The sequence below is a fragment of the Homalodisca vitripennis genome, chromosome 4 (genome assembly GCF_021130785.1).
Source record: "Homalodisca vitripennis isolate AUS2020 chromosome 4, UT_GWSS_2.1, whole genome shotgun sequence".
Taxonomy (NCBI): domain Eukaryota; kingdom Metazoa; phylum Arthropoda; class Insecta; order Hemiptera; family Cicadellidae; genus Homalodisca; species Homalodisca vitripennis.
The window spans coordinates 133,244,880-133,263,385 of record NC_060210.1 but is presented as its reverse complement, the minus strand read 5'-3'; the positions used below and the strand labels follow the sequence as shown (position 1 = coordinate 133,263,385).

Sequence of the window (18,506 nt, the reverse complement as noted above, 5' to 3'; positions counted from 1 at the left end):
AATAACTGTCTCTGAATTCTTCTAGTAGTGGGTAAAAGAGCATTTGCTTTGAACCAACTGTTCAGACGTAAGATATCTTGAACCCCCAAGACAGTTCACTTCTGGCTAGTTTATACAGCAAATCAAAAAGTTACTTTAATCTGGCCATCCCTATGTACGAGTTCTGCCCAATAAATACACAAACTTGTGCAAGCCAACAGCTATGACACAGACTCATTGCCTGAGACCCAATGAGCCATCAGTACTTGGCAGATCGTCAAAATGTGTGTATGGTGCTAATTATGTAATTTTATTTTGTCCTTGTTTTTACTGTATGTCAAAAATGGAAATTGACGAAATTACGGAGCAACAAATCAATAACAAGTATTTAGTGAAGTGTGGTAAAATATATTAAGAAATTACTCAAATGTTGAAAGCTGTTTACGTTGATAATGTTCTGAAGAAAACATCTGTTTTTAAGTCCATTAAGCATTTTAAAGATTGCCAAGAAGACACCACAGATGATGCAAGAACAGACAACCTTCTGTGTGTTGACAACAACATTGATCGTGTGCAATGCATCGTCCTTACAGATTGCCAACAAGACACCACAGATGATGCAAGAACAGACAACCTTCTGTGTGTTGACAACAACATTGATTGTGTGCAATGCATCGTCCTTACAGATTGCCGAAAAAATGTCCGCATGAAAGCTGATGAACTAAATCTAGAAAAATCAACAGTGCACACTATTTTAACCAAACATTTTGGGTTTAAAAAATGTGTGCACAAATTGTTCCCAAGTTGCTGTTGCCAGTTTAATGTGTTATCAACTAGAAAAATTCCCTTCAAACTGTGTTGGATTTCTCAATAGGGTAATCATGGTTTTACAAGTATGACATTGAACTAAAATTGCAAAGCAAGGAGTGGAAAGCAAAAGATGAACCTCAAATGAAAAATTCAAGAAAAAAGTGATTGAAAATCAAAGTTATGTTCCTGGTTTTTGTATGTCGAAGCTGCTGTTTATCATGAATTTCTTCATGAAAGACAAACAGTAAATGATAAGTTCTACCTCACAGTTCTCAAGCGTTTGAGAGCTTGCGTGTGTCTTGTGTGACTAAATTTGACTCCAGGTGATGGATTGATCTTTCACTATGATAATGCATCTGCACATTCAGTATTGATTGTTCACCAGTTTCAGCAAAAAATTTGATTACCATTCTTGATCATACTCCATATTCACCAGATCTTGCCTCCTGCAACTTTTTCCTTTTCCCAAAATGCAAAAATGTGATAATAGGTCATCACTGGGAAGATTTGGACAAAATAAAGCAAAAACAGTAAGAAAACTAAAAAGCGTAACTGCTGAGGACTTCCAAGGGTACTTTAAATAGTAGAAGAGAAAATGGAATAAGTGCATAGCAATGAATGGAAAGTTCTTTGTAGGACAAAATCAATAATGACAAAATTTTGCTAAATAAAGTTTTTATGGTACTCTCAGTTCACGTATATACTAGACAGATCTCATATGTTCAGGAGTGGCACATTTAAACCACAATGTCAAGATATTGGGGTTCAAAGGTAGATAGATCTAGTCTACTGTTAAAGATGACTGTTGGAGTTGATGAGGCTCCCTAAATGTTAAAGGCAGTTGCTAGCCTGGATATAAGAAAGCAAGTGCTAATCTTCCTACTTCGACTGGAGAGGTTGGTACACAGCTGGCCTCCCCTTCTTCCCAGGTGACATGACAGATAATCTCCACTATCCCTCCAACCCTCCTCCTCATGGACCTCGATAGGAAGGATCTCTCTAACCTCAACCTTACCCATCCTGAATATCCTGTCCTCTTTTACGACTAAGTGCAATGAGAGGTTTCTTATCTTCTTGTCGTGAGGGAACAAAATGAAAAGGGGGAGGAATTGAAGGTTCACTATCACACATCTTTCATACTCTGAGATTTCAATATCATAAATTTTGTGCTCAATGGGTACCAAATCTGTTGTGTGATGAACTTAACAAAGAGAAAGGGATCAGCTCTGAAGTTTCTTATCCAATACCACGAAGAAGGTGACGAATTTCTTAACCACATAGTCACTGGTAATGAAACATGGGTCTCTTATATCACTGTAAAACAAATAAGACAATAAATAAAGTGGGGTTACACACTATCACCACGAAAACTGCCGCAACAGTACATAGGTGGTAGAATTTCATTCAATAGGTATTGCAAAGCTTTGTTCCTAGATAATATAAGTCCTTAAATATAAATCTTAGTTGAAAAATAGTTTAAAGTTGTTTCATCAAATGTGCTTTTTTTTCCTTCCTGAGGCAAAAGGACAGTTTGTCTGGAAAAATTCTGTTTCCTTTTCCTTCAGAGTCTACATAATGATATATGGGCCATACAAAAATTAATGTCTGATTTAAAAAAAAAATACAACATAATTTTCAAAAACACCTTTCTTTCTATTTGATTTCTAACATCTTTCTTTATTTTTCAACATAGATTCCATTTCTGTTTAAACAGTTGTCATAACGTTGTCCTAGCTTTTGAATGCCAATGTCTTAGAATTCAGCCGCCTGTGGATAGATAACCAATCTTTAACTGCTTCTTCCAACTCATCATCAGTGTTGAAGTGCTTATCGCCAGGAAACTCCTTTAGGTAGTGAAACAAATTAGTCGCTCAGCGCCAAATCCAAGTTATACCGCGGGTGTACAATCGTTCTCAACCAAATGATCTGATGAGATTTTAGATTTAGATGGCAGAGTGGGGTCTGGCATTGCCATGTAACAAGTGAACTCCAGATGTCAATAGGCCTTATTCTGTATATGTTGCTTATTCTGTATTACATGTTGAAGTTTTTGAAGTAATGTCTAAAACTAAATTTTGTATTTACTTATGAGTAGAATGAGGATTAAAAGTTGTTTTAGATATAAAAGACACTATTTCATGTAACTGTTGTTATATTTATGAAATAAAGAGATTTTTAATTGAACTGAATGCGTTGTACACTTGTTGCTCGAATAGTTACCAAATAGTGTAACTGACAAAATTTTAGCAAAACATTCCTCATAAATTCAATGTAGCACAATAAATTTAACTGTTAATGTTTATAAATTATTTACATTGAAAAATTTAAATTTTAAGTAGGCTATAACCTGGAAACAAAAAAATACTTGGTTTGAGATGTTTTTAAACTTTAACTCCTTAAGGTGGTGCAATCGATTTTGGGTCGAGTAATTAAAACAAAAATGTTACTGTCATAATCTTTTAAGGTACTCCTAATGAATGCAGAGGTAGGAGAAAAAAACTTTTTTGAATCCCTTCACAAGGAATTAAAGTCATCTGAAGTAGTTATTTTGGGCTAATTTATAATCAGGCACAAATGAAAACTGCTGATGATAAAGATTTACAATTTTTACCGTAAGTATATGATATATGAGCTGAAGGATTGACATTTTTATTTTGAAAAATACGAGTTAATTTTTCAACTATGTATAAAATGTTACGAAAAAAAAGAATTATATATTTTTTAATTAAAAACATGTTACTCCCTTTGGCAGAATGATATATAAAATCTGGTGTTATTTAAAAAAACGTATTCATAAAGAATCTGTGTTGATTTTTAAAAAGACTCCGAGCGCCTTCGTATTTTCAGTCTGTTTCCTGCCACGCTGTTTGTGGAAACATGAGGAGGTGTGCACTCCCTCTTCCCCCACTATCGGCAGTTCCCTCGCCCAGCCATACCCCTCCAGCCCCTCAATTAGTTCCTTTCTTCCTTCGCTACCCCTCAAGTCTCAGTTCTGTCATAACTAAACAACAAGGCCAATCTCACTGAGCATTGGCACACATATTTAATTACATTCCGAATGAAGATATTAGTATAACATTGCATACATATGGGTTTCAAATAAATGAACCATTCAAAACATCGTTAGATGTGAAAATTGAAAAGGATTGAATGAACTTCAATGCTTGACAACAAGAGCTCTTTACGTGACCTGACCTACATACTTATTTTTTTTTCCTACATACATTAGCATTTTTTTTCTGATAAAGTAACAGAATAATGAAAATTATCGTTTTCTCTGACAATATAAAAGAAAAATACACTTTCCAATTGGAATTAGTCAGGTTAGAACAAATAGTCTAACCATCTAATTATAATTAGTAAATTATCTATCTATAAATGTAGAGGGAGGAAAATTATAAAAAAACTATATAAATTGATCAATCATCGAGGATATGCATTTGACGCAGAATGCAATATATATTTGTAAGAAATGCAATAGGAGGAGGAGTATTGATAGTTGGTAGACAGGTCCTAAATATAGGAAGCACTAAAACTCCTTCCATTCAAAAATTATCCAAAGACAAGTTTTTCAAATGTTTGTTGCAGAGTTTAAATTTAACAATCTCACATTTGGACTTGCTGTCATCTATAGATCTCCTAAAAAACAAAATTTAATGAGAACATATTTTTCATCAGATTGGATACATTATTGCAAATTTTGTGTTCAAAATATAATGTGTTTGTTGTTGCTGGTGACATAAACATTAATGCTGTTGAGGATTGTAATGCTAAGACTTGTTTAGTAAGTATCCTTAAATCTTACAATCTGCATTTCACAGTAGATTTTCCATCCAGGAACTCAAAATCTAAGAACAGTGCTATTTATAATATTATATCAGATTTATCCAAAAATAAATTTTAAACAATCCGCTTAGGTACAGAACTTGCAGATCATGATGCACAATTAATTTATATTTTTTCTGTGAATAGTAAAAATAACACAATAAATTTATAACAAAGATAAGCAGAACTTTTTCCAAATCAAACATGAAATCTTTCAATAAATTCTTACCAACTTAAAATTGGATGTCAGTTTACTGTGCAGACATTGGCGGAAAATTCTATATGTTTTTTTAAACTTTCTCCTATTATTTTTACCTCTTTTTCAAAACTAAATCAAAGAGAACATAAAATAAAAATAACTGGATAAACAATGAGTTTATCGAGAATATGAGGACTTATATAAATATGAGTAAAACTGTTAGAAATGCTTCTTCTAGCAATGAAATGAAACATCACCGGTCACTAAGGAAGAAAGAATTTAAGGCAAAACTAGTTCAAACTAAAAAAATATTGCTATGATAATGTAATAAATAAATAACTAACGACGATATTTGATGTTTCATCTTGACATATGACGTAGTGATATACAGAGAGGATCTATAAAGTGTGTATCTGTACTTACTTTTTCTAATACTTAACTCTGAAACTGATATGAATCATATATTACGACTCAGCAACCACTCATGTACTTCAATGAAACATGCGTGAACTGAATCTTTACTTCAATCTCCATATTGACTGTACCATCCGGATACATAAAGTAATATTACTGTTACATCACTTGGAGAAATGGGAATTGTGAATAACATTGGTAAAAGTGTACATCAACTGTAATATAGTAAAGCCACCAGGAGGTGGAGGAGGCATTGGAAAACAACATTTTCTATTAACACAATATAGCTATATCTAACACCTTAATTTTTTTATTCTAAAAATTAAGATCGCCAATAGAGAGAAATGATTTTATAGACAACATTGTGCATGAATTGACAGAAGGTGTTCCTCAAGTTGATTCAATGTCCGTTGAAACTGGTCCAGGGGATTATAAACATTCTTCTCTTCAATATTTACTGGACTAAAAGGAAAGATTATGTGTAATTTGTGCAGACATTCCCAGTATAAAAAGAAAACTTGGTGTCACTATGGTGTCCAAAATGCAACAATTATGGTAACATGCCATCTAACTTACTACCTAAATTGCAGAATTGTTAAATGCCTGCTCAGATGGGGAGGAAAAGAAAAAACTACTGAAAATGACTCTGACTATGAACACATTCCAGAAAATGGTGGTGTTTGATACTCAACTTTTTTTATATTTTACTGGTATGAATATAACGGTATTTGTCTCTTTAATTTTTAATTTATTGCAACTGCATAATATATAAAAATAACGGCATAACTTAGGATAAAAATTGCAATTACCCGCACTAGTATGAGGACCATTTTGATGAGAGTGATGATGAAAAAAATCAGAATGCTAACATATACGAGGTCTGTTCAAAAAATATTGTGACTAATTTCCGCGGGTTACGTATATTTGTTTATTTTGTTGTAGTGTTATGTTGGTACGTGTCTCTGACATACGCAACAATTTCGGCCTTTTTGAATGTTCAGTTAATTTTTGACAGCTAATTTGCATGTAGTGTCATGGTTCATCTTCTATTTGTGGCTATTCAAAAAAATGGATCAAAGAATCTGTATCAAATTGTATTAAAAACAAAATTAAGTGTCTGGATGCATTCCGAATGTTGACTGTGACTTATAGAGAAGCTACCTTGGACTGAAGCAATGTTTATCGGTGGTACAAAACGTTCTTAGAAGGCCGACAAGACATGAATGACGACAGCATACTGGACGCCCGAGCATGTCAAAAACAGACGAAAACATTGAAAAGTGAAGAAAATAGTATTGGGCAATCGTCAAATCACCGTTAGAGAAGTTGCCGAGGGCATGAACAAATCGATTGGCTCGTATCATTAGATTTTTACCAATGATTTGGGCATGAGAGGGGTCACCTCAATTCATTTTGAAATTCATACCAAAATTGCTCAATTTCAACCAAAAACATCAACGCATTACGATTGCTAGTTAATGACCTGTTGAAATCTGTCCGTGATGACCCAGATTTGTTAAAGAGGGTCATAACCGGTGACAAATCAAGGGTTTATGGTTATGACATAGAAACCAAAGCTCGATCATCCCAATGGAAGCTGCCGCATGAGCTACGAACAAAGAAAATGTGCCAAGTCCGGTTGAATGTAAAAGCTTTGCTTACAGTTTTTTTCGGTTCCAGGAATGTGGTTCATCATGAGTTCTTGCCTAAAATTAAAAAAAATTATTTTCACAGAGGGCTGAATTTGACATGTTTGCAGTGTACTGGTAAATGTTTTGTTTTACACATGTGTATCTATCTAATAAGTGTATCTAAAAATCAATATCTAAGTGAACCTAAAATTCATTCAATAAAACCATAATAGTTTGTGATGAATTGAAACTGTATCTCATTGTGAAGAAATAAATATATACAACACAATAAATATAAATCTTCTATTATATATTTATTTTTTTAATAGTTTTTACATTCACAAAAATCTGCATGCCACTATGGAAGTTTAGTACTGTTACTTCTAGATCTAAATAAATTCTTAAAATCAATTTTAGATTGTTCTAGGTAATATGGCAACAGTAAATATTTATTAGAAACTCGGAAAAGATTCCTGGGAGCATATCTCCTCAGCCCCAAGGATATCAGAGAACAGGAGCCCTCAAATCTGATCGTTTTTTGCAATAGCCTCGGACTTTGAGGACACAAAATTAAAGTAAGAGAGGCGCAAAGATCCTTTTAGGGCTAAGCGCGGGGACAAACTGTCCTTTTCCCTCAGGACAAAAAAAAGATAACATTAAATATTATATACCATATCCAATTAACTGTATCAGTTCCAGAATTATGGGCAAACCATTTACAAAAAGACCCTGGGTGATTTGAGTTCATGCAGGGTGGGATAAATACCTCTCCAGCGCTGTGATGCCACCCTCTCCCAGTATCCCCACCACTGCTCGGCATTCGCACTATCGGATCATCTGATTGATCCGAATCAGTCGGTCTCGTTCACTGCTCCAATTCGTTCAGTACAGAGTTACTGAGCCTTCCCACTAGAGCATGTCATACCATTCATCATGTTGACCGAACAAAATGAACGAGTGAATGTAATGACTGAGTGAACGAAACGATCCGCTTATAAAAAAGGTTCAAATAGAGGAAGAAACAGCATATTGTACAGTGAACGGATAGATATATGACAATATATGTGTTATTTAAGGATTCTAGTAACGGTAAATATATCTATTAAAATTAATTTAAAAAATTAATTGTAAGTTACCAGATATATTACTAAATATTTTAAATGATAATCCTTATAATCAATGCACTTGGTTGATTGATATGCCTTTGATTTATCATAAGTAAGATTATTCCCTTACAAATGTTATTTAAATAAACTAATAACAATTAAACACAATGCTCATTTGAAAATAATTTATTTTTATAAATAACAAGATATTTTATATATTTGATATTTTATATCAAGCCGATTAACTTCCTACCAGTTTTCATAATACCCAGACTCCCTACTCCCCCCATTGAGTTATACAATTACAGTTTTATTCTTAATTGGTTAGCAGTGAATGAAAGAAAGGACTGAACAATGTTAGGGACCTAGTGTAACGTAATGCATAAACTTAAGAGCTTTAGTTAGTTCCATATGACGTTAAGCTATTTTTCAACGATAAGGGTTTTAAAATGAACTTAACTATAATATTGCAAGTTTTAACGATCATTAAAAATAATATATCTGATTTGAAAAAAAATATCAAATTTATTCAGTTGGTAGGAAAAAGTGAATGTTTGAGGTGAACCAGGTCTTTTGAAACACACTGATCCGGATCACTTGTTCACTCGACTGACCCGTTTAATTTGAATGGGTCAAGACCGAACGACACCTCTCTATTGGCCACTGCCACTGCATGGCTAACCTCACAACAAAATGCAAGCTCCCTGGATATGTCTATGTCTACATTAATATGTTCAATTAATTCTGTTAAGGCCTACACACAAAAATATAATAGTTATAGAGCAGATCAAGTAGCTGCAGTGTAAACAAAACTGTGCAAGCAAGACACAATCCACACAGCTGATTAACAAGTACAAGAAGGAGCTGGTCCCACTGCACGGTACTGCTCAGAAATTTGCTTCTGCACAGGTTTCTTTACAAGCGGTTTATCTCAAGTTTAAAAGTATTTTTAATAGCTACTACTATACTGTCGTTTAAGGTATTTGATGCATACACTGTGACAGATATTTCACAGAAAAATCAAGTTTGTGTTTAGTTTTGCATTAGGCTAATGGGTTTGTAGAGACATTGAAGATTATACATTCTTTTTATTGCCTTTTTTAATGCTTTTAACCCTTTAAGTGGCAGTCATTTGTGGTCTCAGTGGCAGGCCGTTTTCGGGTAAATTGCCGTGATCGTTAAACTTATTTTTAGAAAATATTGTCTAAGTGATAACCTAGCAACATTATATATTTTTGTTTTCCTTATGAACTATAGAATAAGAATAAATATATTTGGTTCCTTATTTTTATTTTCAGATGAATATCATTGTAGATGTGTAAAGATTTTCTTTTAGAAAAAATAATTTTTAAGTTCTACTGTCCGTCACTTTGAAACTACTGGAGCTACAAAATAATGTCATACTCACATAATATACACAATTTTATTCTAAACACATTACTTCCTATGCATTTTTTTCTATTTACAAGAACAAAAAGGTTAGAGGGGAAAAACTAAATCTATGTACAAACTGTTTTTGTTTTGTTTTTTTGTTTGTTTTTTTTTTTTTTTTTACTCAGAGTCACTAGAGTCACTAGTCACTAAGGGCTTGTCTTTTCCTCCCAGTAGTGTAGGGCCTATAATAGTGGCTTAGTTTGTCATAGCACAGTATATTTCGTAAATATAAAACAGGAATTGTATTATAGCGTACCCCTCCCCATCCTCAGACAGAGGTCAAAGTCGAGCGGTCTAGTAGATAACATGATTACAGAATATCGCCGCCTGTTCAGCTGGTGCGCCGCATTCTTGTACTTTCGTGTTTTACTGTGTGTGTAATGGATTAGTGATGGGTGACACTATGAGAATTTGGGATTTACCCAGGAGCGAAGAGGGGACCATTCGTTTTTTACAAGATCGTGACTAGTTGCCTTAATCTAAAATATTCGTGCCGGTCGGCAGTTGCGGCTGAAGGCGGATATCCACTACACTCACTCATCCTTGATATTGCTGCATTCTGGGCATCACAGGAAACCCATTAACAATTAATAATCGTTGTAATTTTGTAATTGAAGAGTTGCTTTTTCGTTCTATAATGTTTTTTTCTATAAATTTATATGTTTGTGTTCCTCATACTGGTGTGGTCGGTATAATCCCAAAGTACCCCAACATTTTCCATGATGAACGAATAACCTAAACATTTACCGGTAACACAAACAACGCGATAAACAATAATATACTGACAATAACAGTACGCAAAGTCACCAAACAAAACAGTGACGAGACGAGCAGACAGCTGAAAACTGCTGGATTCATTTAGGCAAGCAAACATTAGTAACATGAATACACACTATACTATATGATATATATAGGAAATTTCATGGAGAATACGATAGTTCAAACTAGGCCTAAAAATAATGGATGGTTGCGGAGCAACAGCCTTAAATGTGAAGCGATGGCTGTGACGGTGCTTGCCACTTCGCGGCGGCGTGAATCATACGTCTCAGACGGCGCTTGCCATTTATAGGGTTAAGACCAAGCAAATAAAAATAAATTGTTATTCAAAAGCCAAGGATCAATGTATATTAGTAATGCTCAGAGCCAGCTGATTTATGAGAAAATGGACACTCTATGGCCAGGCTCAATTTGCTACTTTTACATGCATTTATAAAACACATTGTAACTCAGGCAAAACATGCTCTAACTTAGTAATTTTTTGTTTTATTTTAAGCTGATATACTAAGCAATATTTATAGTATAAAAACCACCATATAATTATATAATGTGAATTTTTTTATTTTTTAAGTTTGGACTAAAATAAGTGGCTACAGTATAGTAAGAGGCCACCACTGCAATCATATCAGGGTACTACATTATCAATTAGAAATACTGAAACTATCAAATACAAAAACATTTTAATTACAGTTATTTACAATTATTGTTTATCAGCTCTTTTTAATGTATTAAATAACAATAGTGTTCCAATTTAATTCAGATAAAGTATTAATCACTTATATGGTAAGATAAAAAAGTATGTTTGGGTATTTTTGTTAAAGTTCGACTTTATACTCTGTTTTGTGTAATTACTAAAAATGTTAAGAGATTTGGGTGATAAATAAGGATTTTATGTCACTTTACAAATAATTTGCCTGAACACATTTTACAGATTCAGCAACATACTTTATGTATGTTTTACTTAATTTACTTGTATAGTTAATAACATTTATACAACTGATAGAAAAACAAGAAAACACACACCCATGCATATAATATGTTCAAGCTGATGTACTGAGTAATATTTCTAGTATAAATATAATTGACCATATAAATTTATGTAAACATTTTTTGGTACTTTGGGATTATACCGACCACACCAGTATGAAGAACAAAAATATAAATTAATAGAAACAAACATGATAAAACGAAAAAACAACTCTTTAATTACAAACTTACAAGCATTTCCAGGTATTGTGATCGGTATTGTTGTCGCTGTTATCTTATCTTTCTTGAGAATCCCGATTACGGCAGGCCGCGCGGCGTCACATGATTATTTAAGTTTTTTGCAAGGTACATAATTGCCTTTCCATTACAATTCAATTTATATTTCTGATCAGCCCCTCTAGAATTTGATATTTTACTGATAGGTACTATCTCGAGGGATGTTTTTCTTTTGTTGACATCAGCGCGTGCTTCGGCAGCACCTGGAGGCACTCGCATTTTGGGTGGCAGAGTGTGATCAAGATTAAAAACAAGTTTTGTGTATTTTTTTCAATAAAGAGTTTAGTTTTTGTTTGGTAATGTTTGTTTTTGTTGAATTTTTGTGTTTGGAGAAATGTAGGGGGGACAAGCACTCGGCAAAAGACTGCTTGCCGATTCTAGCTCCGGATTCACCAGATGGCTGATGGGGCTGGGCAGGGATCGGGTTAAGCAAGTGATTGCCTTGATCACTGGACACGGCCACTTCAGGAAACACCTAAACACTCTAGGTTTACGAAATGAGGCCTCGGAGTGTAGACTCTGCAATAAGTCTGAAGAGACTGCAAAACACATAATACTGGACTGTGAGAGACTGGGAGCAAGGAGAAGGGCTCTTTTCGGTGACAAACAACCAGGCGACGACGAACCAGATGCTAGTATCGGGGAAAAGCTTCTTAGCCTAATTAAGGGCACGAAGATAGGCTTACCCCTCTAACATCAAAGGGGCACACAATAAGCTCAGGTTGACGTGTGAGGATCTATGAATCCACCCCAATATCCCAAAGGAAAAAAAAAAAAAAAAAAAAAAAAATGTAGGGGTAAAACACGGAAGTACAACAAAGCGACGCTCCAGCTGAACAGGTGGTGAGACTCTGCAATCACGTTAGATAACGTCTAGTAGATACTAGACCGCTCGACTTTGACCTCTGTCTGAGGATGGGGAGGGGTTTGCGATAAGACAATTCCTGTTTTATATTGACGAAATATTGTTCTACGCTAATCTAGTAATCAGTAGAAGCAAAATGTCAAATAACGATTCATGTCTGGGTGTGGTCGGTATAATCCCAAAGTACCCATTTTTTAAATTTAGAATTCTTTTATTTTATATTTATTTTTTAAGTTTGCACTAAAATAAGTAAGATAAAAAATTATGTTTTGGTATTTTTATTACTAAATTTAGGGCAGGTATTACAACATGGGGTAGGTATGACTTTGTTTCAGTTCAATCAGCATAAGAGTGATATTCATCCACGTTCATGTGCGTAAGTAGTATCATGAGCTCTGGTATGTACTGATAAACAATTTCAGGATAGATGTGCCAATTTTTTAACTGAAAAGTTTTTGCCTGGAAGTGATAAACACGAGAAGAAGCTTTGAAAAAAAAGGTAATCATTTTACACACTATAGCCAGCCCTAAACTTCAAATCGGTGTGGTTAAAAATATTGTTCAGTTCAACATTTGAAGCTATTAACCCTTTGAGTGCCGGAGCATCGCTATTTGTGATCCTGCATTATATGCAAGAAATGCCAGAATCGCTATTTGCGACTTCTGCAGTGACGCTTATATTTTATATAGTATTTATCTAAATTGGCTGAATGATTATACATACGCACTCCAAAGGCTTCAACATAACTTTTGATGAAGGTTTTGTTGCATTTTGGTTAGATTCTGATTTTTACAGCGGTTGTAAAGAGAGCGCGAGTTTAGAATCGACAGCTACACAGATGAGCCGTCACATGTTTTGTTTGCGCTGGTGTTTATTTCACAAATGATTGTAAATATTGAAAGTTTTTAAGTGTAAATGGGTTTGTAGTGTTAGTATTTTCATATTATTTTGTTTGTGTATGTTGTTCTAGTCTGTGTAAGTAGAACAATGACTTGACTGTGAGTTACGGTGATCGTAAGCAGCTAGTACTTTACTAAATACATTTGTACAGTTTTTATGTTTTTTGTGTTTGTTCAATGATATTTATAAGCAATGAGTCGTAAAAACATTGCTGACAATGAAGACCTAGTATTGCAGGCATTAGATTTAAGCATTAGCAGTGTAGAAAATACTCAGAGTGTTAGGTAAGATTAGAAATTTTCTAGTTTTGTAGCGGTTCATATTTTTATATTTATTTTCCAAACTTTATTTATAAGGATAAAAAAAGTATTTATTTGTCTTTTTGTAAAGAATTAAATGGAGTATAAGATAGAATAACTGAAAGTAAATAATAAAATATGTCAATAACACTAAGTTGTGTCAAAATAAAAAACAAAGTGTTTTTGCTCATAAAGTTTGTATTAATGTTTTTTTTATTAGTATAAAAACGTTAAATAAGTAATCAATGTATTATATTTATAAAGAAAATGTATTTGTCTACAAAAAAAAGACAAAAACCAGGACATTATACCAAAAAATAACTTTTTATGAATTTTTAACCAGACCCCTGTAAAATCAGGCATTTTCGCTTTGCATTTTATGCATACCATACAGCAAAACGCTGTGGCACTCAAAGGGTTAAACTTGGAATTTTTTATGTTTCAATGATGTTTGATGATTGAGTGTTCTGTAAAAAGACGAAAAAATAATATTCTGCTCATGGAGTAGCATCAGGACCGCCAGTTTTATTACTAGACAAAATTGTCAAAAGGCGATTTGAGTGTTAAGCCATATCTGAAAATTGGGCCTTGATTATCACTAATCATGCACTCAGAATATAGTCAGGAATCAATGAAAGTAGAGTAGGCTACTTATTACCAAGGTTATTACACCTTTAGGTTGTGAAAAAATAATAACCAACATCTGTTTCTCGGCCTGTAGTAGGAACTATCTAGTGATAACAAGTTTAATCACTTTAAAACATTCTATTACTCTTTCCATTCACTTGCAATTTTAGTACTAATTGCTGCAACTATTAACTTCCTTTAATTCATTCCACCCAATTCCCGTGCTGCTCTGCTATCTCCTCGTATATCAGCTAATGTGAACATTTTTTTAAAATAGGCCTAATACAGGAAGTATTAAAATAGCTTATATTTTTGGCACACATAACATGTAACATTTGATATAGTTTATAACATATATGCTCATAATCAAAGTTTTATGTTTTTTTATTCCCTGGTATATTTGTATATAATTAATATATCATTTTTATTTGGGAGGTCTATGCATTTTTATTTCGTAATTGTCATGTGACATTATCAGCTGACTCGATCTTTCGTTGTTAATTCTTTATGCTTTAGTGTAATCGTATTATTGTATGCTGGATTCTTCTTCATTATTTGATTTTGTGGTTGTAAATATTAGTAGTTTTAGTTGTTACGTGCTTAGCTATTGAGTGTAGGGCCTAATTGTTACAATGACTGACAATTTGCAATCTCACGGGAGTGAAATTGTAAATAACACATTTGTAAATAGAAAAAGTGAAAATAAATTTCAAATAAAATTGTGTAAATATTTCTTGGTAAATACACTTATAGAAGTACAATTATACGTATTTATACAAAATGTGTCATAAAAAATTTATTTATGAGAGAAATAATACAAAATTTTTCATGGTTGTTCCTATCTAAATGTATATCTATATATATAAAAATGAAACTGTTCGTGTGTAACAGCATCACTCACAAACGGCTGGACGGATTCGCCTAATTTTTTTTTAAATTTGTTCGTCTTGATCTGTAGAAGGTTATAGGATACTTTTTATCCCTTTCCCGATTCAGGATTCCGCCCCACTGGTTACAGAAATACCCGTAAGAAATGCATTGCAGCAAACATATGTTATTAAGTGAAAGAGTCTTTTCAAATTTTTAATCAGCTGTTCTTTGTAAACATATATAATGCGACAAAAAATATATTTATATATAAATTTCTTTACACTTATAGTTTTAAAGCATAGAGTAAGCTTAAGAGAAACGACAAATTTTGTTTAAACTGTTTCTGCAATCATAATATATAAAAATGAATGTTTGTGTGTTTGTCCTTTATAGACTCAGAAACTATTGGACCGATCACTATGAAAATTTGTATTTTTCTATGTAGAAGGTTTATACGCAATGCCCATTGATGTAACTAACCACCAGGCTGTACTGCAAGATATAAAAGTTATCAAAGCGCCTGCACATTATAAACTGCAATTACAACACAGTAGTTACGTATATTAAAATATCCAAACACTATTTGAAGGCAAAGAAATATACGGGCAAAGCTTAAGAGACGCGTGCGAAGCCGCGGGAAACAGCTAGTATAGCCTAATAAAATAGCTTCCCATGGTAAAATTATTAGGTAAATATTAAGATCAGCGACTACCGCTCCGATCGCCGTAAGGTTTTTTGTACTAACACAGGTTAACGTAATTTCACCGAAAAAAATAGTCCCGATTATTGCTAACATATAAAAACCAGTTTTACAGCAGTACAATGTTGGCAATACAAAACACATAAATAACAAGATTTTCGACTATCAAACTAAAAACAATGGCCGACCATGGACGTTTTGATGAATTGACAGTTGCCACGTGACAAACAGGAAGGTTTCCGATTGGCCGGACGGGTCACGTGACCTATAGGATGGCTTCGATTGACCGCCAGACGTACACAAACAAACCCACATGGACAAGGAATAATTAGTGAAGTTATTGACATGGCTTGCGATGGTTCTTGTCACACGCTAAAAAGACCCTAGCTTGCCTATTCAAAATTCAGATCACGCGATGCTTGCCCGCTGCGCAGCGCTTCGCGCTGCTTGCTCTTTTAGAAAAAAAATTAACTCGAGCTTGCAAAGTCCAAGCCCAGATCACGCATGACTGCTTACACACACAACACTCAGACAGAACTAACGCAGGTTTCATTACAGGCAAAAGATAAGCGGCGCGCGTTTATTACTGATAAGATAAGACGAGATTATACTAGAATTAGTACATGGACTACTACCCTACGAACTAATTACACCAAAAAAACGAATAAATGCATTATCAGTCAGGTTTTTCAAATTTTATTTTTTCCAAAAACTTTTTTTTGGGGGGGGAGTAAACGGCTACGGCGATAATCGGGACTATTTTTTTCGGTGAAATTACGTTAACCTGTGTTAGAATGCAAAAAATTACGGCGATCGGAGCGGTAGTTGCTGAGCTTAAGGTTTACCAATTATTTTTCCTTTTTTTGTTATTTGCAATCTAATAAAACATTTTTTTTATTTTAAATTACTTAAAACTAGGCTACATCTATATATATATATATATATATATATATATATATATATATATATAATGAATCACAAAAAGGGGGGTAAAGGGGGGCAACTAAAAATTTTCAAATACAAACCCCTATCATGTGACCCCTCATTTTAAAGGGAATAAAAAAATAAATTTAATAATCCAAACTAGAGGTTTCTACGTTTATTTTAACTGATTTTATGACAAATTTACAATAATAAAATCAGTAACTGTCTCGTCCTGTTTATCGTAACATGAGTCAACACTAACGCAAATTCTAAAAACAGTTACCAGTTTTAATATAGCAGGTGTTCAAACTGTTCACCTTCGGCTGTTTGACAGTGTGCTAGACGTAAAAACTTCAGACATGATAGGGGTTTGTATTTGACAATTTTTAGTTGCCCCCCTTTACTCAATTGTAAATTTATCATAGCATCAGCTGTCAAAATAAACGTAGAAACCTCTAGTTTGCATTATTGGATTTCTTTTTTTATTCCCTTTAAAATGAGGGGTCACATGATAGGGGTTTGTATTTGAAAATTTTTAGTTGCCCCCCTTTATAAAAGGGGGGGAAAATTTTCAACAACTTGAAAAATTAAAAAAATATGTTATAATAGGTAGGATCAAGGTTTCACATAGATATCTCGGGCCATTTAAATTATATCCAGGTGTGCCGGGACATAAAACTTACTCTGTATAACTTATTGTTGATAGGATAATATATCTATACAGTAGGAGTAATTTGGTGCAACTTTTAGGTCATTCTCTAATTTTTATGAAAACTTATAAATTGTAATCTAATAGACTGCAAAATCGCCAATTTTAGCCTGGCACTTTTGACAAGTCACAAGGGGATATTATGATATAGGCTATGTGAAAAATTTTTGCAACATCTCATATTTGCTCCTGGCCCTGAAAGGGTTAAGATATAAAATTTGGTGTTTCATAATCTTCCAACTGACAATAGGCCTACAATTATTGTTGAATAATGGGCAGAAATGTTTCTCAGTAAAATGTAATATTACTTACCATACTACTAAATAATGATAACCCAAGGAATATAACATCAAAGCAGTATCTTAAGACCGAAAAAGAAAAACAGTAACCAACTTTGTATTTTATGCCAACTCGCTGAACAGACAGACCAACTATAAACCTTACACCATCTCACTTGACTCTAACTGTAAGAGTGAAGTGAATCACTGCTGAAAATGACTAGAAATAGAATTGCCAATATAATAAAATGAACCGAAGTCAACCGAAGATACAAGGTTTCATGTTTGGTTCAGCCAACAGTGTTGCATTGCAGTAATGCTCAAGAGGTAATAAGCTGTGGTTGTAGTTAAATTTTCCTACCCATATAAATTGATTATTTATATCTCATAAAACCTACATTAATATTTGTTTTAATTAGAGCTTTTTTAACTGGTTTTACTTATATTTATTTAGTATTTCATCAAGTGTCGGATACTATTGAAAATATTTTTAAAGCTGCGATGTCATACGAGCTCCTCCCGTGTGTGTTCAATGGGGCGATCATGCCAGGTGGTGAGAAAGAGTGGGGATGGAGGGGCCCCTCCTGCCAACTAGAGATAGCCCGCGTATTAGAATAGTGGAATGAGCAGTCCGCGCGTTCTCGCTCTGTACTCCTCTGAATTTAATTTAGTTCAGTACCTGGCAAACCTATTAAAATGTATCACTGTATTTTCAAACCCCTTTCCGTAGTTTAGTACAGCATACATATATTTAAATTACATTTTCAAAGCTGGATGTTGCAGGATGCAGCACAATTAAATTGCAGGCAATCAATGTGACAAGCCTCTTAAAATGTACCACTGTGTTTTTAGCTTCTACTCTGAATTAAACACATTTCAGTAATTTGGTACAACA

The 18,506-nt window shown here is 33.7% G+C and overlaps 1 protein-coding gene across 1 annotated transcript in view; it reads right to left on the bottom strand.

Moving 5' to 3' along the window:
• The window catches only part of LOC124360193 (NFX1-type zinc finger-containing protein 1-like), a 108,036-nt gene extending 90,206 nt beyond the window's left edge, over positions 1-17,830 (bottom strand). Inside the window, exon 1 of the mRNA XM_046813590.1 lies at positions 17,646-17,830. The gene's annotated coding sequence lies outside the window, so the exon portion shown is untranslated. The remainder of the gene's footprint in view (positions 1-17,645) is intronic.
• Between the last annotated feature and the right edge of the window lie 676 nt (positions 17,831-18,506).